Below are 25,175 nucleotides of genomic sequence, written 5' to 3'. Positions count from 1 at the left end.
TACATAATCCACACATACACACTTCACAGAACCCTACACTAAACCATACATACACTACTAGCTATCCACTTACCTTAACCCAACCCTAACCCTAAGGTCCCTAACTACCACACACTCACCTTACCCGCTCCCTACCCCTAAGGTCCATAACTATCACACACTCACCTTACCTCGGTCCATTCGCACACTTATCTTAACCCAGTCCGTCACCTTTGTATCACAGTCGAGGAAAAAGTAAAGCCACAGAAACTGCCCACCGAATACTTTCCCTAGGAAAATATTCTGTGTTCTGCAGCTTCACTATTTCAAGCATTCACTGAATTGGGGTCGATAGTATAACATTCAAAGTTTTAAGACTTCAATGTTATAATATAGACCCGTAAAGGTTCTGTGGGGTTTTCTTCATTCAGAAGCTGATAGAAATACTACTTCCATCTGTCTTTGATATCCTGTGGACTGGTGAGTAGGTTGTTGCTGGCATCCCTTATGAAGGGTGTCTATCTCCAATATCTTTCTGTCTTTGCCTTGCAACCTGATATAGTTTCATTGTGCCACCTACTGAGTCACTTTCCTAGTAAAGTGCCACTAATGCCCTGATCTTTGAAATTGAAACTCCTTTCTTAGCTTCTTTGTTAGCCAACCAGTATTCCTTCCTAGCCTGGTTGGTCTTTTCTATCTCCCACTTTTTCCTGCACTCCTTCTTTCTTTTGATAACTTCCTGGACTTCTGCATTCCACCAAAAGCTTTTCTTATGTACCTTATTTCCATACCTGGCTTTGCCACATATCTGTTCTGTAGTCCTCACATATGCTGTTTTGAAGCGCTACCATTCTTCTTCAACTCCATCTATTTCCTCCTCTTCTTGGGGTGCTAGACCCTGAGTAATTCCTTGAACTGTTGTACTTTCTCTGCAGTCAACTTCCAGGTTGATAGCCTGGTCTCTGTTGACCTTAGAGCCTTCTATGACTACTGCTTGCAGCTGATTGTGGTAACCAGTGGTTTATGCTGTGGGCTGACTGTTTCACTGGAGATGACTTTGCAATCACAGATTCTACCCCAGTGTCCTTTACTTAATAGGAGGAAGTACACCTGAGTTGCATGTTGACTACCCTTGTATGTGATCTTGTGGCTGTCTCTCTTTCTGAACCATGTGTTGGCTATTATCAAGCTATTTGCCAGACAGAAGCCTAGAATGGCCTTGTCTTCTTTATTTCTGTTGCCTCACCCATGTGGACCCAGGCAGACCTCAAATCCAGTTCTGTCTCTCCCGGTAGTGCATTCAAGTCTCCTATTATAAACATCAGTTCATGTTGTTCTGCTTTATCTAGTAAGTCCTGCAACTGCTGTCTGAATGCACTCTTTTCCTCACTATCACAACACCTCTGTGGGGCATAGGCTGAGATTATGAATACTGCCCTATCATTACAGTGGAGTCTGATTGCCATGAGTCTGTCACTTATTCTGATGATATCCCTCACTATCTTTTGAACCCTCTCTCTCCTCACAATTCCCACACTATTTCAAGCCTGTCCTCCTGAGTTGTAGACTCTTGATCCCAAGCCAAGTGACTTTGCTGCAATGCCCTTCCATCTTATCTCTTGGAAAATAAGGATACCCAGCCTCCTCTGTATCATCATGTCATCCACTTCCAAGCTGTGTCCTGCTAGTCAACCTACATTAAGTGTAGCAATTCTCAGTTCATGTTTTGCAGGTTTATTGGTTTTATGTCCAGCTTTTGCTCAGCAGAGCTATCTCAGGTATCCCAGGCTGGGCAACTAGACATCATCCGGCCAGTAGTTTATTGACCCAGGGCTGCTGGGCTTTATGATGGGCACACACTGGCCAGTAGGGGCACATACACTCCTCCCACCTTTAGTATGGGTCCCTGGTATAGGTTGGAGTAGGCCAGGTCCTCAACCTACTTATCACTGGCAAATACCCATGCCCATTTAGCAACATTATTCAACATGACCAAATCATCTAGAGCCATATTTTGCACCATTGAGTGGCTAGCTTTGCCACGGCTTGCAGTCTGTGATCCATGTTCCCCTATCTTGAGGATACTAACCACCATAGTAGATGATAAAGGGTTTGTGACCTGAAAGCTTTGTTTGTTTTATTAAACTTTTACGCTACTCAGTTCACTTCTTTTTTTGTTAATTCTGCATTGTGAACTGTGGTTTCCCTCGAGTTTGTGGTTATATTGCTTGCACCATAGTAGATAACCAAAGTGGTTGGTCTGTACAACCCTTCCCCCTATAAGGCAACATTTAGTGTCTATGCTGCTGCACAGAGCTTCATTCATTGGTGAGTTTGAGATGGAAATAGTCAACATGGTTTTTCAGAGGTGGAAGTAACCCCAAAGAGATACAGGGAGAATATGCAAACTTCAAACAGGCATTATCAGGAGGTCAGGATCAAATCTTGTACCTTGTGCATGGGAGGCGAAGACCTTAACTTTTCTGCCATCTGGACTCCCTAAATGATTCTTTACTATTTGCCAGTTTTCATTTTCCATTATTTCTACTCTTTCTTCCTATTTTAACTTTTACTTCACAAAGTTGTTACCTCTTCTTTTTTTTCCTTTAACCACCCACCCCTGTTTATACACAAAACATTTTTTTATCTTTTGCTTAGTTTTCTTCTATATCTTTCTTTCTTTCTGCTCATCCCTCACCCAAATTCTTCATTCTCTTTTTTAAGTCGCTTACTTCCCATTCTGTCATTACAAAAATCTTTCTATATGTCTGAGTAAATATCACCCACTATTCTGTCCAATTTCTACAAAAATGGGTCAAGTATTCATGATTGACCCACAACCTATGTATTTATTCTATCATTATATTGTTAGCTACTTTATAACCTGTCAGTTTCTTCATCTGCCACCTCTAATATAATTTTCCCTTTCCCATATTCTGGCCCATATTGCCACATGGTCAGAAAAAGCACCTCTTATTTTCCTTGCAACCTTTTTGATAATAATTCATACTTAATTTCTGTTCTACTCCTTCCTCCTCTATAAGTAAACTACTTCCCTTTGCCTAGCCTTATCTTCCCCAGTTTTGTCACATCCCTACACATTCTTATATCGTACATTATTTTCCCAATGTTTTCCTTATATTGCAGTTGAAATCTCCTACTATTAATAGGTCCATACTCACTGTTGCATATTTTTTTAATTTCTAACAGCTACTATGTCTTCTCCTATTTATCACATAAGCTTATACATACCCCTCATCTGCCTCATATAACTAGTATCATATGTAGTAGTTTAAAACTTCTTCCTGTCAACAACACTACAGTTCCACGGCAAGTATCATTTCCTATACTCTATACTACCTCTCCCCTACAAGGCCTTAATTTGATCTTTTTTGTGTGGGATATCAACCTTGCATTCTCCAAAGCATATACTACCTGCATGTATTTCCTTATTCTATTTATACCTAATATTTTCCTTCTTATACAGTTAACATTCAATGACACAGTGAAAAATGTATATTTTTCTTTTCTTTGCAGTTTTTAACCCTTTTAATTTCAACTTTCCTTTTTAAACTCTAGCTTCTTTTCACACTTTCTTCCTCCATACTTTCCACTCCTTCCTCTAAATGCTTTCATAACACTTCGTATTTATTATGTGTAGGAATGCCATGTATGTTCCCTCCTTCCTGCTCTGCTGCTTCACTTGCTTTACCCTCTTCCTCCTTACTCAACATTTCTTCACCTTCATCATTATCATTTAACACTTCTTGTCCACTTTCCTCATTGCTTAATTGCCTTTTCCTGCTTTCACTCTGAACCACGATATTTATTTATTTTTGTAAAATACCTTCCTGGTCTAATAACATTAGATAGTGAAATGAAAAATTACCTGTTTTATTCCATTTTACTATCTTTTGCCCTACAAGTTTAAATGAATAACCTACTTTCCTGTATAGTGCACCTGCCAGATTCAATAAAGCCTACACAATTCCTTTATGGAGTGCACATGGTAGCACACTGTTTTAGATTCAGTAAGCAGCTCTACATGGCGTGTACAGCTGCTCAAACAAGGTAAAAGCCATGACATGCTAATTACACCATAAGCAGCTGAACTGTATGCTAATCAACCAATCCAAGATGGAGGAACTATTCAACAAACTATAAAGCAACCATGTAGACTCAGTGCTGGTTTTCCCTGTGAATTCCAAAACCTATTGGAATACAGCCACAAAAAGGAGTCTACATAGAAACAATGTTAGGGGCTGCTGTTGCTTATGTGTAGGGTTACCACATAGGACTGCAACTAAAGTCCTTTTTTTTTTTGCTATACAGCTTAAGAGGACGAAATAATAAGTGCTGGTAGCAGCACATATTTTTTTCGTCCTCTTTCTACTCTCAGTTGAAGAGCAAAAAGGTCCGTGTTTGGGGATTTTTGATTGACTCGTATACTGATATATGAGCCAATCAAAAATGCGCATAGCAGACCCTCTTCTGTTCAATGTGGAACATTAAGCAGTTCTGCATTGAACAGAGTTCCGTTTTTTGATTGGCTGGTATGCCGGTATACGAGCCAATCAAAAAAAAAACAAAGCGGAGAAAAAACTACAAAAATGGGATGTCTGCTTTTTGAAAATTCTGCGATTTGTCCGGACAAATCGCAGAATTTTCAAAAACAGCCCAGACAGGAGCCTGAAAAGAGGACATGCCCGTGGAAACCCGGACGTATGTTACCTTATGTATGTGCAACAGGCTGAAGACTATGCTGCTGCTGCTGCTAATATACCATGGCCAAGAAGGAAAAGAGTTTTCAGACCCCATTTAACTTATCACAATCTAAATCACATGGAAATTGTAGAGTGCTACAGGGTGGATAGAGACACACTACAGGAACTCTGCATCCTCTACTGTCCTTAACTCAGAGCCAAGGCAAACCAAGGGGAGCCCATACCACTGGAGACAAAGGTATGTGTAGCACTTACAATTCTAAATGCAGAAACATTTCAGAGACCAGCAGTGTGCATTCTGGGGGTATCACAGACATCAGTGTTCAGGATCCTCCATCAATTCCTGAATGCTATACTACAACATGCCAGTGACCACATATATTTTTTTTCCATACTCCCGAGGATAAGGTCACAAATATGCAGGATTTCTACCCTGTAGGATACTACCCTGAAGCACTGGGTGCCATAGATTGCACACATATAGAAATTAAGGCACCATCAGGAGAATAGAGAAGGTTCTACATAAGTAGAAAGGGCTTCCACTCTATTAACTGCCAAGTTATGTGTAATGCCAAGGGAATCATTTTGAATGTATGTGCTGGCAACCCAGGCAGTTACCATGATCATATATCTGGCACACCTCCCAACTCTACCAGATGTTCACTAGGGGGGATATCCCACAGGGTCATTTACTGGGGGATGCAGGTTATGCACTGGAGCCATGGCTGACAACACCCATCAGAAATGCACATGCACCCGCTGGAAGAATGCCATAATATGGCACACACTCAAGCCAGAAATATCATCAAGTGTGTGTTTGGGCTGTTGAAGTCACGGTTCCAGTGCCTAGATACATCTGGGGGAACCCTGCTGTACAATCCATGTACATGTACTGAAATACTCACTGTATGTACCATGCTACAAAACATCATCCTGAGAAAACAGGTTTAGCAGGATCAACAAGGGGAATGGGTACACATCCCAACAGCAATGGCAAGGTCACCACAGCCACACACAGGTGATGAGCCAGAGGGGGATCCAGCAGCTGTTCTGGGTGTAGGCAGATGTAGACATGCTCAATATGCCCTTACATTGGCTAAGAGGCAACGCATAGCACACTCACCTACCACCTAAGGGGCTAAAACTTTCCTCCTATGTGCATACATATAGTAAAATTGATGCCAGGCAATGCTTACAACCCTTACCTACCCATGTATTGGCTGTGTACTCCTAGCATTAGACAGTGTTAGCCCTGAACTAAAATCTGTTGCAACTACTGGATTTACAAAGTAAATTTTGAACCTAGAGTGCAATGTTTAATAATACGAATGTATGGCATATCCTTGCATGTTGTTACTTGGTAATGTAAGCAAGCAAAAGGTTAGTGATTTCTACAGAAATTATCTTAACTTGTGGCAGCAGAGACTTATGTGACTTATATGTGTCTATTATCAAGTAGTAGGGCTCAGGCATTATAGATTCACACAGTCATACTCTCAAAAGTACTGATGTTCACTGAATGTCCTCAGTTGAGCACCATATATTTGTACTGCAAAATCATTAAAGAGAGAAGTTAGAAAATAATGCAACACATTTCAGTTTCAGACTTCACAACCCTCACAATATCATTAACAATACTGATGCAAAAAATGTTTGATTCTATCAACTGTCTAATGTTCTATGACCAATATAAGTCAAAGGTACAGTTACCAAATCAGCATCACAAATGCAGATATATAAAGCATTAAGTAAACTATACACCCTGAGCATCAGACACAAATGTTATGTGTCCCTGAATCCAAAAGATAGAAAACAGGGATATGGAACAGTTATCATCACTTGGACATGATGTTGTGTGGGAGGAGGGGCAGGAAGGCTAGACTGACACAAAAGGTCGGTGAGTGTGTGTGGGTAAGAAAGAAAAGCAGGCGGACATTTGGATTAAATAAAAAATGACCAGTGAGACAAAATGAGCTTTAAGCTTCACAGCTGAACAATGTAACTGTTGTGTGTGTCTGTATGATCCACCAGGTGAAACTGGTATGTATGTCTGCATTAACACAGTCAAGTTCTGTTCTAACTCTATGTCTTGGTAAGTTGGACAGATGTGAACCATGCATGGTAGACATACCCGACCAGAAGAACTGGCTCTGCCAGGAGTAAGGAGCTGCAAAGGTACACCCATGCCCACAGTCAGATGCACTGCTGCTACCTGAACATGAATGATGTCTGCTGGACAAGCTTCCCTCACAAGGATGTCCAGGATCGCAACCCCGTAACCTGCCACATTTAGGTGTGCACACCTCAACCACTGATGGAGCAGTCAAAGTATTGGTACTATGGGAGTGTAATTGGGCATGGCCATGTTGGCTAACAGCAAATGATGTGGCTGACCTATGCCCACAAGGATGCCATCCCCCTCACAGAAGATGTTCCATCACAGACACTGCCCATTCCAACGTGTCATTTATCCAATCCACTGAATTGGCAGTATGGTGGAGGCAGGTATGCATGTCAGCCTGTGCCGCATCTACAACCTTAAGCATTTCTCTGGAGGACCTGTGGGAACATGCCTGTGCCTTCATGATGGCCTTAAACATATGTCAAGTGGCACAGGCAGACACACCTGGATCAGGTGGAGGATGGGCAGCAGGCCTACTCTGAGCACCCCTGACAACCCTCCTGCATGGCACCTCACCCACACTTTGGCTATGGCCAGTATCAACAGGCACTGAAGCCACAGTAACCACAATTCCCTGATCGAGTGTCTCACCCTCCACCTTCCCAATATCTGAGGGCTCCTGAAATGGGTTGGCATAGGCCTACTGGCTGTGTCTGATGGAATTACAGGGAATGGCTGAATGCCAACCTCAGTGTCAGATTCAACCTCTGCACCCCCCACCTGTGCCTCTGTTTGGCCACCATCACCATCAGAGTCTGTTGATACTCTGACATCAGGTGGTAAGAGACCTACACTTCCACTGTCAGGATCACCTGTGATAATAAGCAACAAACACAGGGAAGAAATTAATGGCTACACTACTATAATCAAATGTATGTTAGCAAAGTAACAGTGGTGCCACTACTACAGACAGTACAAAAATACATACAACAGTCCTGACACCCACATCACATATATGGTAAAAAGTTATGTATTCCTTTGAACTGCTCATCACTACTGACAAAGAAGCTATTTGGATTACCATGTGCAGTTGATGCTATGCTTCCCATGGATGATGGGCCTGGAATAAGTTAAGCAAAAGTTAAGAACAACATCATCACAATTAACAGTAATACAGAGGGTTAAAATATTTTGCCCTTTATATTTCCATGAACTATATTTCAAGAAGAACTTGGATGACAAGTCCAACCTAAGCCCATGTGTAATAATCAGAATGTGTTGTTAACTGTAATAATCTACAGCCCCACCCACAAACCATTTTATTGTTAAACAGAACTAATGTACTGCTGTACATATTTTACTATACAAGAGTATTTAACAAGTGAGATACATAAGCCTAACTGTAAGCTCCTCCTGGGACATACTTGCTGTCCTTGAAACAGTAGCACCAATGTCAAGGACATGGTGTTCTGCAATTTTCTGGGAGCTGTCTGGATCCCTGACAGTGGACAGGAACTCTTCATTGCTGTTAGTGGTGGTTCTGTAGCAGGCCCCTCAAGTATCCATCCAATTATAGGCTACTGCAGCTGCTCTCCAACATGCAGATGAGATCATGTCAGTGGCCCTATGGCACACCTGATCATATGTCCTGCTATGGCCACCTACTGCATTCACATTACCAACTATCTGTTGCCACATTTGCATTCTGCCTGACATATCTCCATGTTCCCTTTCAAGCAGAAAGGCACCATGTTGTCTAAAGACTTCCACAATGACCTGATTCTCAAGGTCACTGAAGGGGGTTTAGGAGACTGAGACACCTGGGTGTCATAGTCCTAGGTGACCTAAAACACAACAGAAGAATAATACACATAAGTATCAGATAACTAAAAAAATCATGTTTCCAGATAGAACAGGTATTCACTATTAACCACTGAAAAAACATAAAATAGTCAAGATATTTGAAATATGAACAACAGGAATTGTGTGGTTGTTAACTTATTGCATTCACTAACAAAACAAGGGTGGATGCAAAACAAGGAGAGTAACAATAGCAGCATATCCTTCTTTCTGCCAAAACAGAAATGCAACTTTGCTCTCCCATAACCCAAAAGAACAAGTAAATGACACATTTTGCTAACAAACCATTAGTAAAATGATAAAAGTGCTATCAAACAAAATGTCCCTGAAACATGTCTAAAGATTTAACATACAATATTCCATTTTAAGCTATTGCCAGTCATGTATACCTGTGAAATGCCCTGACAAATAGTAAACAGATTTTCTTAATAACATTTCAGCAGGTCAGTAGTCTTCTGTACAGATATATATCAAAGTAATAGCCTCTTTTGTGTTCTCCATATAAACAAGTATCCTCACCTTTAGGTTCCCTAACTACACAGTTACCTTTTTATGGTGTAGATTCAAGTCTGTGAGCACAGTGAACATACAAATGAGGTGTGAACTCAGAACTGCTAAATCTCAAATACATGGCTCTGTGTAGCTGATGTAAACATAGTGCAGACACTCCCTCACTGTTTGCTGCTAATAGATTGCAACTGTGAATGATTACTGGTAGGTAGAAGGAAAACACAACAGCAATGCAGACTGCCCTACCTCCAGTGGGTGTGCCATGCTAGATTTACAAAGTATAGAAGTAATTTTATCAAGGTTGGAAATGTAAGTAAGCAGCACACAATTCACGGGTTCTGTTCACTAGCATCCAACTTCTCCTTCATTTGTTGACAACTGTATATTATTGCAATTTAATATCCTCACACATTTTAAGGACAATGATATAGAATGCCTTACAGATTGCATGTCTCAGGTTATTGGTCAGATAACACAAGAATGAGCAACAAACACAGAAAGATAAGATAGAGCTGCATTTTTGCAAGCAATAGTCATAAATGGTTGAATGATCACTCAGTGCACTACATCCAAAATTAATACATGTACAAATAACTGTCATACAGTTTGTTAGTACTGTGGATGATGTTGCAGTTGATCGCATGCAAAATTATTTCAGTTCCCTGCTGCAAAGCTGTTTGTGTGGCAAAGAGGGATAATGGAGTGAGTTCAAATCCAAAATTATCTGTACTAACAAACATTTTGTAGTGTTTATATCATAGATTGATTTTTATCATTTCCAGTACTTTTCCTTTTTTTTTTTTTTGGCCAGTGTTTGTGTGGTGCATGGCTTAGTCCAAACAAAGGAAACAGATAATGTCATGTTTGGCTGTGCTTATCACACTTGCGCATTGCTTAGCAGTGTATAAGCCGGTACTAGTGGCCCACACAGAAAGCAGACAGAATGAGCAATACTGCAAAGTGACATTGAGTGGTGGTTGACAAGGTTCACCAACACCTCCAGCCATCGATACCTGCAGATAGGATACAGTCAATAATTGAAAATGAATACATTCAATTAATTCTTTTGGGGACTGCATAAACATGCTAAGTAGTGTTGCATGATAGTTAACATATACAATTTAAGAATGAGTAGGAAATTATGGAACTGTCATGTAACTAGTCCTGTGTAAGGCTGGATTACAGATGGTCTTGGATTTTAGTATAGGGTCTGCAGCCTATTTTTACTGTTGTGACAGTGCAGTTTATAGCAATGAACTGGAAAATGTACAAGTATTATTTCAGCATTCTTGTGTAAGTGTACGGCTGCCATACACATGGTCCTGAGTTCTAATACAGGATATTCAAGACATTTTTACTGTTGTTCCATTTCCCATTATATTCATTCCCACTTGTAGCAGTTTAGATAGTGGAGCTGATATGAATTCTATGTATAAGGGATAGGACACCCTGGTTGTGTTTTCAGATGTATGATTGAGGGTATACTGTCTTCTATATTTCTGTAAGTATAATTCTGCTATCTGGACTTGGATGGCCTTCACAATTAAATCAGACACATACACAATTGGATCTATATACAAGAACCTTGTCAGGTTCATAGGTTCATCGTTAGGTTCATAGGTTCATAGGTAGGTACACACACATATATGTTTAACACCACAAACTGTCAGCTGTATTTATGAATGATTCCTGACTATGTCTGAGCAGCACTTCTTCTGTGGCAAAGATGGAAAATCACTGTTGTGGAAGAAAATGTTTTGTTCCTTATGCCGAGGTTTGAATCCCACACTTTAAAAATCAATTTTACCAGTGTATAAAGCCAAAACAATGTGTCAGGTCAAGACATTTATGTCCCCAGTGCATGTCTACAAACTTAACTCACCTAACAGTTACCTTCCAAGGTGCCATTGCTCTAGTTTGGATGTTATACATGTCTGGAGTTAGAGGTGAAGGTGCCCAGTTTAGGGCACAGAGGTGGGGTGTTCAGGGGTCCAAGATATTTATTAGACTCCTGGCAAAGTACCTCATCAAAAGGCTTCTGCAAGGGGGCAATTCTGGCTCCCAGTGCAAATCTGAGGCTTGGAGTAGTTTGGCTCAGAGTGTAGCCAGTGTTAACATCATTTTAATGACACACAGATGTGCAAGAGGGATATGTTCAACCAGTTTTTGTCTGAATTTCAAACTACTGACATCCCACAGCTGTGCAAGTATGATAATAAGAGAGTAATTATAACACATAGAAAGCAAAATATAGACAAGTGTGTATACTGTTCTTCTGTTCTTTTCTGTTTTTTTCCACATCTAATGCCGAAATAGAGTTTAATTGCTGGGCTCATGCTGATCAAATGGAGAGACTTAGGGAAGCAAGTGGTATCTATACAGCACAAGAAAAGTATTATTTTAACTTTAAAAGTTAAAGATATATTTTGGGTTTTCTATACAGTTGTAGCAAATTGACCATGTATATCCTAACTGTAAAAACAAGTATGCATCCATTAGTCTGTAGTACAAACTAACTTAAGGAGTCAATTCTAAGAATGTAGTCAGAGGTTGTAGGGTCAAATACCATGAGTAACAACTATACAATACTGCATTGGTTTAATAATATTACACAAATTAATCTCTATAAAAGTGGAATAAATGCCTTGTTGTTAACTGTAATCTGTATAATTGGACCAAGCATATGTGCAATATATATACATTGCAAAAATTACTTTCAGCAATCTGTGGTTATAATGTGTAGTATTTACAACGTATAGATAAATGTAATACTTCAGATAAAATACTTGTATAATTGTGTGAATGCATTGTATGCCATATATGATGGTACTAATTATATGTTTTTTTCTCTCACCCAAACCCTTACCTCTTTTTATTATTTTCTATTATGTGTCATCAAAATGTCTCCATGTCATCCATCTGTAACAAATCACTAAAGGCTTCACAGCACAGTGAGGTAGGCCAGCCCCAGTGGGTCAGCCTGCCCCCACTCCACTGGCTCCAGCTCCAATGCCCAGCAAGTCTGGGACGGAACCTAGAAGCACTACATCTGCTGCCCTGCACTACCTGTACCCTCAAGTAGTACTGCTCCAGCAGCTGGTGCTGTGGTACCGTCCAGAAGTAGAGGTAGAGGTGGGGATTTCATCACCTGCCAGGAGATGTCAGCGTTTGTGCATAGATTTCTGTACCACACCATTGGTATATGCCTACACTGGAAGGAGAGGCTGCTGTCTATCATCATACATAAGAGGAGAAGATGTCAAGCACTCCAGCCACCAGCAGAGTAAGGGGACGGTGATGACAGTCAAGTGGGTGAGGACTAGATTCTCACTGTCTCCATGTTTGACAAGCATGAGCCTGGTTGTCCCCTCCCTCACCCCAATCATGGTGTCCCCCAACCTTTTGTGCCCCTCACCCTTCCTGTGCCTTGTCTTGTTTGCCTTTTTTGTTTGCATTGGCTTCCTCACCTACCCAACTTACTTGACCCAGAAATACCAGCATCCCTTACCCAGCATTCCTCTCTTACCGAATTATAAAAAAAGGCCATCTGTCTCACAAAAACAAATATAATCCCATACATAGCTCTCCATTTTGCATATGTGTCTTCTTGACATACTTAATTCATGCAATTGGCTATACAACATGATTATGTTGCTGTCACCCCCTCTTTCTGGAGGTGACAGTCCAAATTCAGCTAATATTCTCTACATATTTTCAGTTCATACTGTTGAAGAAATTGATAGCTATGGTTTTTTCCTACCTCCTCCTGCATATTCCTATATTGCTTTCCCTCTGTACTTCTCTATGCTTGCTCCCCATTTCACCACTTTCCTATCTACTCCATTTTAACACCTATAATCTGGTCAAAAATAGAATCACATGCAACACACATAAGGACCAGAAAAAGCAATGGATCTCTTGACTTTCTGGCCTCTATGTTTGGCAGAGTTTGACATCACACACCAATGCCAAGCAACAGTGAGCAGTTCTATAATGCTGCAGTTACCTTTGTGCAATGCTGCTTTACACCGCTGTGCTAGGTCAACACACAGTAACACATGCTGAATGTACTATAAAGAATAATGTCATTGCATTCTCACTGTTTATTTCAAAGTATTAGATACACCTGGATTTGAACCCAGTATCATCTGGGCTCAAAAAGAAATGAGTCAATGCATTTACACCTGCTGCCACAGGCTCAGCTAAGCAGTAGGTGTGTTTCATGCACTCAATACTAACTCTCAGAATTTTAGCAACAAGCCCCTCATTTGTGCACTGCTTAACTAAGCACAAACAAGGAATGTAATAGAAATGTGTATCTCAAATACACAAACACTTTGCCAACTGTTGCATGAACCTGCTGTTTGCCGTTGCACTATGCAAAGTCGATATTAGCATATATTACTGCTGTTTAATGTCCATTTACTCTTCATGCCATGAAACTACATATAGAAACATAACAAACTGAAGGCCCCATCCAAAAATATGTGACATATTTACAGTGTAGCCATGCGTTACCTCCCTCCATGCATGGCAACGCTGGTCTCTAAGTACCTGTTCACAAATATATCAACTGCACTACATAAAATTAATAATAAATGTTATGTGAGATGCAATGCACATCAGTCTGATAACATGCAGAGCTAGAACTATCTTCACAGCTGAACATGTCTACACATCCATTTCATACAGGCCTCCCAATCTCTTCTTGCCAACATATACTGCTGATATCATTCACTATAAGTTGCCTTGCAGCCTTGTAAAAGTCATACTTGTGCCTTGGTGCTTGAGTAAAGTATTGAGTTCTGTAGTGTATGTACTTAGGTAGGGGGTTCTGTTTCATTGCAGTCATCTCTGTGTGTGTGTGGGTGTGTGTGTGTGTGTGTGTGTGTGTGTGTGTGTGTGTGTGTGTGTGTGTGTGTGTGTGTGTGCACTTGCTTTAAATTAGAGAGAGAGCCTTCTACACCAGCATGTAGGGCACTGCTATTGCCATATTCTCCTCAGCAGACACTGCTTATGCAATCAGCTATAAAGTGTTGTCTGAGACACTCCAAGTCAGACTTGAACTGTGCCGCTTGTCAAATACAGAGCTCTGTAGTCTGTGTACTTAGATAGGTAGGGGTTCTGTTCTCACTGCAGTCAACTGGTGTGTGTGTGTGTGTGTGTGTGTGTGTGTGTGTGTGTGTGTGTGTGTGTGTGTGTGTGTGTGTGTGTGTGTGTGTGTGTGTGCATTTGCTAACATTAGAGAGAGCCTTTTACACCAGCATGTGGGACACTGTTATTAAATATTCTCCCACCAGACATTGCTGATGTCATCACCTATATCTGATTTGTGGATATGTACTATTTCCACCAGCGCAGGGTCAGAAACTGGCCTGGAGGCCATGCAACAGTCACCACATCCTATACGTTACAGATTACAGTGACATGGCTTTCAGTCTATCCACATACATCATGGCATGGTTTGCTCTTTGGAAGAGCATTCCAGGCTCCGACTACAGAACACAAGTATAGAAGCTGGCCAGCAAGTAGGTTAGGCTTGTGTACCTGTATTAAGTGTTGATTTTTGGATCTGAGAGACCTTTTGGGTAGATAGTTGGTGAATAGTGAAATAAAGGCAGGACAGCTTGAAGGTTTGTAAACTATTTTATGCACAGTTGTTAATTGCAGGTAGGAGAGACTGTGTGGGAGTTCTAGCCAGTTGAGAAAGTGTAAAGCTGTGCAGTGGTGGGTAGAAAGTAAAGCATTTGCAGCAATCTCAGCGACTTTGATCACACATTTCTAGTTTTGTTTTCAGGGTGGATTGTAGGCTAGTGAGTAAAGGGGCACCATAGATGAAAGAGGGAAGTAGATGTGTGGTAGCAAGGTTTTTTTTTTTGTAGAAGGGCTAAAAAGTGTCTGTGTCTATAAAGGATGCCTAGCTTTTGGTGTGCTTTGTTAACATTATGCTGACTGTGCAAGTCAAATTTTAGTTGTTCATCTATGATTGCACCCAGTAGTTTAATGTGAGTAACAACTTCAATTATTGTTTCGCTCTGAGAGAGTATGGTAAACTGGACTTTATTTAAAAGTGTTTTTTTTTCTTGGGGGGGGGTAGAAGTAGGTTGGATTTGTTTGGATTAAGGAACATGATTGTTGCTTAGCCAGTTCTCTGTTGAGGTAAAGGACAATTTGTTGGAGTTCAGATAAGGAATCAACAGAACAAATGATAGTTGAATCATCTGTGTATTGTATTAGAAAGCCTGACTGAGTGAAGAGTAGAGATTATTGATAAAGATGTTAAATAAGAAGGGTCCTAATATAGATCCTTGGGGAACACCAGTAGAGTTGAATAGATAAGACGAGAGGGAGGTGTTCCATTTAACTGCTCGTTGCCTGTCTGATAGATAACTTGGGAACCAGTTAATAGAAGATGGGGAAGAGTCCAATTTGAGAGAGCTGATTTAGAAGTAGTGGATGAGGACTGTATCAAAAGTCTTTGATAGATGAAGAAATAGGGAAGAGACAGTTTTGCCTGAGTCTCTGACTTTTTTGACTTTATCCATGAAAGAAATTATAGCAGTCATTGTACTGTGACCTGGTCTAAAGCTATGTTGTGTAGGCGATAGAATTTGGTTATTAATGAGAAAGTCAAGAAGTTGCACTTGCATACATTTCTCAAAAAGCTTGGAAATGGGAGAAATAATGGCAATAGGATTATAGTTAGAGATATAAGTGGAGTTGCCACCTTTGTGAAGAGGTAGAATACGTGCCTTCTTCCAGAGTTTTGGAATGTAGGATTCAAGGATGAATCTGTTGATAAGTATACTAACAGAGCAGGCTAAGGCTTCTGCAGCTAGTTTTTGATATTCTGTTAGTAGATTATCAGCTGCATTAAAGCTAGAGCCATCTTCCTTATTGTTATGTCACCTTGTGTAACAGTCACATGATACACTTCTGCACTGTGCAGTCCCTAGTGTACCATATCGATATGTGACTGGTGTTCCCACTACAACTGTCTTCCATTACATGCCCTCATTTGCTGTACATCGGCTTGTTTCACCTGTCCTCTTTCCCTGTGTTAATTCCTTCACTTCATCTGTGTGTCCCTATTCAATACAAACACTTCCCCTGAGTGTTTACTTTACATGGTTGTCCCTGTACCCTTACAGATCATTTACACAACTAATGTACATAATGTCTGGTATGGGATTTCACAATACTCTGCACTGTATACTCTGTCCTGTACTGTGTTTGGACCACATACATACCTATATGATAAGCTCTGGTAATCACTGTGGCATTCAGCACAATCCTGCTAACCTCCTATGCTCTGAGGTAAACAGGTTTGCTATCCGTGTTGCTTTACATGGTTTCCTGGCTGGCAATAATACTATTACCAGCTATAAAACCATGCTTGTTTACATTTAAATGTGATGCACTGCATGAATATGTAATTAGCATTGCTGCTCACCATGCATCATCATGCACACATGTAAACTCTGTGTAGGCATCATATGAAGCCTACACGGAGTTTATTGAATCCCAAGGCACATATTTTCTTAGGACATTGATGAGTTACTGTAAATGATTGTCTTCCCCACAAAAAACATGCTTTTTGTTACACCCAATATTTCACATCAACTTTATCTAGAAACATTAATTATACTAGGTATTTGACCAATATTCCTTCCTTTTTTCACAGTTAATGCAGCCTATACCTCCCATTCCCAATTCCAAACACTTCAGTCATCATATTCTTTTTAATTTTATATACGGCAAGACACCATTGTTCAAAGTACATTCTTAAGTCAATTTCTTTAATATCAGCAGTTCTAAAGTGCAGACATTTTTTGTATTAAAATTCTTGCATGACAAAATATAGTTTTTCCAAAGTTGAAAAGAAATGTTAGCATCAATCCTACAATTTTTATGGTACTGCATAGTTTACAAATGTTATTTTACAAAAGATTTCACTTCTGAAATGCATCATAGCCCTAACGTCTTTAACAGTGAAGCCTAAAGGTACAACAATATTGTCCCAAACAACACATCCATCTATAGTAGTCCCATTTCTTTACAATATTCTCTTAACTGTTCTCTTTTTTTCATAGTCTGGACTTTTACTAAGTCATTAAATGGATGCCCAGAGCTCATACCTGACCATATGAGCATCTCTCTTCATTTGATTTTTTTAAATAGCTCCCAAAACTAGTAAATTATTATAATCTTCAATGTTTTGTTACAGTCACTTCAATAGATTCTCCATTACTTTTATAACCTGCTGTATTTTCTCAATTTACAGTATCACCAAAAGCAGTTTCAGTTTTAACACCAGGATTTTCCTGCACAGAAATACAGTATCAGTGGATTCTTACACACATGTCTACAATATCACTTCATGAAACCGTCAGTTCATCATCTGTTTTATCCACCTCAAACAGCTGCAACATTTTCTCTGTATGCAGATCTTCTTTCTCCATCACCACAACTTTAATTTTGCTTGCTGCCATATCTACACACTGCAAATCTGCCATTTCCCCAGCCACATTCCCCTTCATACTACTCTCAGCATTTTCCTTCATCTTTCCTCTGGTAACAGCCTTCTTATGCCACCTAGAGGAAAATTGTAGAGGAAGCTCCCTAGTGCCCTGGCCAAATTTCCTCTAGTCTGTGTGAATGCCAATCGGGGTCTCCCGAGAAAAGACGCCATTGGCGTAGTGGGGCTAATCCTGTCAACAAACAGTAAATAAATAAATTTAAATTAAATTACATACAAACAAGCTTAATCAGCAACATTAACAAAGTTAAGAATGTAGACCAAAATTGAGCATACAGAACTCAAATGCTAGGTTCAAATATGGAATATAGACCAGAAAAAAAGATAGATTAAGATAATCCCATATTGTCAAATGCTAGTTGAATTTAATACATTTTAAACAACCTGAAGAACTTGGCCAAGGTTGGCTGAAAGATCCAGGAACACCGGTGCTGAATAGTACCACTGGATTAAATCCATCAGGATAACACTGGCTGATTGAATAAGATCAGTCCTAGTACTATGACAGGTTCAAAATCCAGACCAAAATGGGATCATGAGCCCACTGACTGCAATATAAGATTTAAGTGGCATAAAGGCCACCGGCTTAGCATAGTCTAACCTAGTTTAGTGCCTAACCCCTGAGAGACCAGTGTGCAACCCATTCCATGACCTAAAATTGTCTACCCAAATACAGGTTCAGAAGACATGGATATGGAATTTCCAACTCTTTTCATAGCCAGCTTGGTAGATAGGGGCACCCTGAGACAATGTAGCAATTGTCTCATGTTCAAAGACAGCCATTTAATCCTTAGAAAAACACAGTATAAGAGAGATGCATATACGCAATTTCACTGGAGACAAAAATCTCACATACAAACAACATTATCAAGAACAGACACAGACACACACACACACACACACACACACACACACACACACACACACACACACACACACACACACACGCGCGCACAAACACACAGACACACACAGACCAATCTATGCTGTGTCAATCTTCCCAAACTTTAAATACTTCCTAAGCCTATAAATAGTAGTGCCTATCCTCAACAGTCTCAAAAGCTCTCAAGTAAAGCAACATCAAACACCAAGTGTACTCCTACAACATTGATATGGAATTTCCAAATTTCACAGTAGCCAGTTTTGTAGATATTTAGCAATTGTCTCATGTTCACATAAACCATTTCATCCTTTAAAAAACAAGCATAGTATTTGAGAGATGCACATATATAATTTCACTGGAGGCAAAAATTTTGCATGCAGACATGGTTATCAAGATCACACACACTATATCCACCACACATAATGTTCACCATATGGACACACATAGCCCAAGCTATGATGAGGCACAGAAAAACAATCTTCCCAAGCCTTAAAGGCTTCCTACTCTTATAAGTGATGGTGCCTATCCTCAGCAATCTCTAAAGAACTCAACAAAAACACCACCAAACACCACATGTACTCCTACTCCCAGTGGAACTCCAAGAGCAAAGCCCATAAGGCAAGCCAACACATAAACCATGACTTTTGTCTTAGGGGACTCCATTGTATGACACATAGATGCCCGACCCACTTGACTGAACAAGGAGAAGATAATAGTTGCTTATCTGGAGCCAGGATCCACCAAGTTTTGCAAGCACTCATGTCACTGTCACTACACCACAGGTGCCAGCATGGTTCCATAATAGTCAAGTGGGTGTTACTACGTACTGCACTGAGCATCATTCTACCTTCACCAAGGATGATTCCACGGTATGAATAAAAGATGACTGACTTCACTAATTGGCTGAATTTCTGGTACATTTCCAGGGGGCTTCAATATTCGTCAGCATGGGAAGACATGGTTAACAAACCATGTTCCTTTGCAAAGGATGGTCTGCACCTATCTCCCCTAGGCTTCCAATTATTGGCTAAAACTTTAGCCACCTCCTTAGAGGCTTTTTAGACAATGCCAAATTGACAAACCTGCTGACATAGCAAATAAAACCCCAAAAAACCTAAAGGTGTTACCGCTTAATGCTTGGAGCCTAAACAAGTAACTCCACACCCTACAAGCTCTCCTCATGCTGGAGAATGTAGACATCTGTGCCATTACTGAGACTTGGTTTAAAGTCGCAAAAAGCACTACAGCTGTGCAAGGCTATAGTGTCTTCCACAGATTTAGAATATCAGCTGCACAAACAGGAACTAATGATGAAGGAGTCTCAATGTATATTAACAACAAGCATACCTCCACTTTATCCATGTGCAAGTCACCATAGACATAGTCTTATACCATATCATAGCAAGCTGTTGCCCTGTATATCCCTAGAATCTCATAGTTTGTACTAACACCTACTGAAGACAATCACCATTAAGCCACATACCCTATTCATGGGAGACTTTGACTACCCCTCTATATGTTGGGAAACATATACTGCCTTATACTTGCAGGTACAATGATTCCTGTACATTATTAACACAAATAACCTTGAATCGATAGTGTGCTCACCCATCAGAGGTTGAAATATATGGGACCTGATGCTTACAAATATGGGAGAGCATTACACCCCTCCTCTCACCCAGTGTCACATCCTCACTGGTGAGGTCAGACCACAATGCTGTCTCCTTCAAATTAAAAATCAACTTGCTAACCCCAGTAAACCCTGCAACAGTTAGGAACTATTCCAAAGCAAAATATACCCTGCTAAGCAATAGTTTATCAAAATGCAATGCCCCTCCCAGCAGAGTCCACAGCAACCTATGTGAAATTGCTCACAAAGACCCTGTACAACCATGTAAATGGCTGTGTAGAGGCTGCTGTACCTACTAGAAATAAGACCAAAACAAACTAAAAAAAATAAACCACACTGGTGGAATTCTTATTAGGGTATATAACAAATGAAAAAAAGTTATGGCTGAAATCAGGAACAGCAGCTCCCATAATGACAGGAGCCCTTTAATTAAATTAAACAGCAACTAAGTGTACTAATTAAGTCCAACAAGGCCAATTATGAGATCAAGTTGGCCTCACAGGCTAAAGGCAACTACAAGGCCTTCTATAGATATGTCCAAACCCTCAAAGGCAGCCACCTTCAATGAGCAGAACAACGTAGCAAATTTGCTGCTGGACAAATTCAGCCCAAACTTCACCCCTTCACTCCCCTTCTGCCTCCCTCCATGAAATACCAACTAGCATACCCCCATCGATTAATCTGGAGCAGGTCCTGGTGGCACATGCAGAGGCCAAAAACAGCCTCAACAGGTACCAAAACTATTCAGGGATGTCTATTAAATAGCTGGAAACATGACCTATCAGAACCACTTGAGTCACTTTTCAACTACAGCCTCAGAACAGGATTTGTACCATGAGAATGGAGGACTGCAAATGTTATCTCACTACATGTAAGGCAGAGTCCATCCCTAATCCTGTTTTGGTATAACATTGACCAATGGATGGGAAATTGGAAATTCCCTCCAGGTCTGGCCTCCATGCCTTTGATAAACACAGGCAGATGGTAATGCCCAAATAAATATACCCCACAACACATATTCTCTAGAAGCTTTCTAACTAACACAATCCCTCCTAATAAACTCCCATGATACATGGGGACACAACTGGGTTGGATTTCACAGCTAGGCTTATAAAGGCCCTGGTGGTTAACTATGAACCTATTCCTCAGATCACAGTCAAGTGATCATCATAGTCAGGAATGTCAAAGGCCATCCAGGCAGCAGAATACTGAAAGCTTAAAAACACTGCTGAGACTATAGGATCAGACAGCAGAAGTACAGGTTTGACAGTGGCAATCTTGTCAGTGAAAAAAACAAGCAATGGCTTCACATCGCTGAGCAGAAAAAGCTCTATGAGTAGTAAATGCTGAGCTACACAGCCTGCCCACCACTCAGAAGGTATGGCTGGTCAATTAGTCCCTGTTATGATCTTTCTGGACATGCGAGCTGACTTATTACATGGCATCTCAGCCTAGTATCACATAATTCTCATCTAAGTTGAGTTTGTCATGCCACAGACAAGCACATCATCAGTGACACTTCAACCTGCCCTTTCTCATCAGGAGAGGTGAAGTTCCTGGTTAAACCATGCTCATACCTCCTGATAGAGACAAAATGAACTTAAATGGAGTAAGTAAGTTTGGTTCTGAGAAGAGTGACCTATTATAATAATCAACCAAGGTATGTAGGGAAACATTGCAATCCTCTAAGAGGACCTAAATGAGCACAGAAGAAAAATAATGGCGGGAATAATACAAATAATAAAAGAATGAAGATCAAGGGCACTGTAGTGCAGTAGCTTCAAGCCAAAGTGGACACAGAGTTGGTCAGGCCAAGAGATAGGTTCAATCACCAGGTCAAAAGCCTTGACATCTAGTGGAAAGATCAAGTACAAAGTATGAACTAATTTATGTTTTATAGAGATAATAGCCTACACAAACCTCAAACCTTTTATGGCACAACAAGATTCCTTATCACAAGCCACAGGCTCATAATCAGCCTGATACTGAAACCTCCAAACACAACTGATAACAGAAGTGAGAAAATTAGAAAGTCAGTGCATTCCTGTAGGAATATTCTTGCACAACTAGATAGATGTCAGATGAGAAGAAGACTATAGTTTACTCTTGCAACAAAGACAAATGCAAAGGAATGGGTCATCCTAGAGGCAACCTGTGTTAGCTGATAACTGTATTTACCACAGACAGTAACCTTACCCTCAGTACTGCCCTGCCTAGAGCTGGTGGGATAATATCCATTAAATATGGGATGACGTTATCATCAGTCCAGGTCTCTGTGATAAAAGCAAGGTTGAACTAATGCGATTGGTCAGAGATAATACTTAGTTTCTTGCATGTTGACATGGTATTAGTGTAAAGTGCTCTAAGGAAAGTCACAGGAAGATGAGTCCCAGTCACCTGCCATTGATGAAGAACTGGAACCCTGGATGCCATCAAAGGAAGGGACTACAGTAGTTCAACCAGAGAAATCAGCAGCAGGGCCAATGCTTAACAATAGCTAGGGCACACAAAGCACTGGTAGTACAATCAACCATCATATCCTTTTTGCCAAGGTGTTCCATTTCAGCATCCTCAGTCTATCAGCATCTTCACCTTCTTACCCTACATTAATATTATTCAGACATCACTTTCTCCATGATCGTCTTCATATATCCCCTCAGCAAAAAATCACTTAAATCTATATTCTTTGAATGTGTTGTCCATCTAGATATCACAAAGTACTGCCTAGTTATCCCTTTAACCACTTATTCACTTTCTTCTCCTTTCACACAAATAATTCCAGCAATCACTACAGCCCAACATATGTCTCCATCAAGTTTTGAAGAGTTCACGATTGCCTTCCCTTCTGCAACAGTATCCCACCAGTGTCATCTCCTTTACTACTTATTCCTTAAATTTCCTAATCCCACCCCTAGAATTAAACTTCAGGTTCCCCATAACTCAGTACAGTTAATTGGTTCCACTCTGACATACTAATTCCCCTGACATCTGCATTTCATCTCCTACAGACCTAATTGATAGTCTAGTGCTCCTCGACACATTTTATTCTGAATACCCGATCCAAACCACTGTAACCGGCATCAGACAGTTTCATTGTCACTATAGCAGACACCTCCATAACCCATATATAGGAATCACAAAATGTTGACATATTGCAATAATGCTGTAATAATTTTAGTTCAACCACGCAAATACCTCCTCATTCTTTGGACCATGCCATTTTATTCAGGGTCCATCTCAGTCTCATTTCTGTCATAAAAACACCAGATACATTTTCATGTCCCTTTCAGCCATTTATCAGGCAAGATAAGGGGATGTTAAATCACAGATATTTATGACAAATAGCCCGACATGCTGATTGAACTAAAGAGCCTTTTCTCTCTCTACTTCTCCACTGATCTCTTTGTCTGGCATCCCTATAGTGTTGTCCCAAATTTCTTATAGTTTTGTTGTAATCCTTACCCTAAGTCTTACCTGTGTCTGTTGCGGTCTGAAGCCTATTCCTTTATTCCTACTGCCCTTATTCCTTAGTGGTGAAATACTCCAGTTCTCCTTATGAAAACAAAAGGTAGATTTTTTTTATAAACCTGTAGAGTCCACAAAACCACATTCAGATTCTGCTCCAGTGCAGTCCACACTACCACCAGATCATCTGCATTTGACATTGTACAGACTCAGAGCTCATCACTGTCAGCTCCTTAAAACTGTCATCCACACTGCCTTATAACAGTAAATAGACAACTAGGAGATGCAACAGTTTGGCAGTTGGATAACCTGGATCTTTTCTTCTTCCAAACACTCCAGCTTCAGAATTTACTCACTGATCAAAACCTAGAATTTAGGATCCCTATACCGAGTACCATATTTACCCTAGAAGGATGTTCCCTATACTATGCAACTTCAGAATTCAGGGGGAAAAAGAACTTCCACTGCACTAAAGTCATAGCCTTTGGCCATGCCCATCTCCATGGGCTTACTGCCCTCTCCTCTGCCCTGTTCTCCCATTTTGTTATTACCAAGAGCAACCTTTTATTGTGTGTCCCTATCATAGCTTCTTCATGCCTACCTGTAACTCTTCTACATTTTAACCATTAAATGCTCAACCCTTGGTACACCATTCCAACTGCTACTTTAACAAGATTAGATTTTAATTTCATAGAACATACCCATTCTTCTTGGATAACATCAGTACTAAGGCTGTTTCTGAGCCCACAGCTAGGATACCATTAACTTTGCTCTATCAAAAATGAACATAGGATACCACATTTAGGGATAGAGGGATACCTGTTTGCATTCTCAGCTAAATATGTTTAACTAGCAACTCAGGTGTTGAGCTAACCAGCCCAAGAGGGATGGTGGTGAGTAACTATAGCTGTCTCACCCAGTAAGGGACAATGACTTTGTTTTGAATGTGGCTTTTGTCCCCTTGACTGCTGACATAAATTTTCCCAAATGGGACATGACTCATTCATTCCATTACCCATGAATTCTTCACAGGATCAGGGTGAGAATTATTTGGAGGTTGACATCATTCATGCAGCCTTATTATGCCCCTGCAATTAGGGCACTTTGTAATGGCCTAACCCTGTCCATGGGTGAGGTAATGTATGATCCACATCACCAGAGAGGCCCACAATTCTTTTCTATGTCACTGCACACTTCTGAGCAGCTATGTTTAAGGATGCCACCAGGCATCCTAGTAGCTGCTCCTATGCCATGCATTTACATCTCTGTGCCTTCTCAGAGTGATTGTGGCATTCTGCAACTTGTTTCAGTCCACCATTCCCCCAGGATAGGCAAGTCCATCCTCATATGGCAGACATCTGAGCCACTAACATAACTCTTGTGACCTAGGCAATAATCAGTGGTTTATCACCCAATGTCACCAGATCTGGCTTTGGTACAGAGACTTTGGCAGAATCTTGAAA

At 40.4% G+C, this 25,175-nt stretch overlaps 1 protein-coding gene across 1 annotated transcript in view; it reads right to left on the bottom strand.

Annotated features, from left to right (window-relative positions):
- Nucleotides 1-25,175, bottom strand: part of LOC122808366 (2',3'-cyclic-nucleotide 3'-phosphodiesterase-like) — a 62,371-nt gene that overhangs the window by 13,818 nt on the left and 23,378 nt on the right. The gene's annotated exons all lie outside the window — the stretch shown is intronic.

This window comes from Protopterus annectens, chromosome 8.part0 (genome assembly GCF_019279795.1).
Source record: "Protopterus annectens isolate FY-2018-M chromosome 8.part0, PAN1.0, whole genome shotgun sequence".
In the NCBI taxonomy this organism is placed as follows: Eukaryota; Metazoa; Chordata; order Ceratodontiformes; family Protopteridae; genus Protopterus; species Protopterus annectens.
The sequence above is the reverse complement of the archived record's forward strand: the minus strand, read 5'-3'. Positions and strand labels throughout refer to the sequence as shown.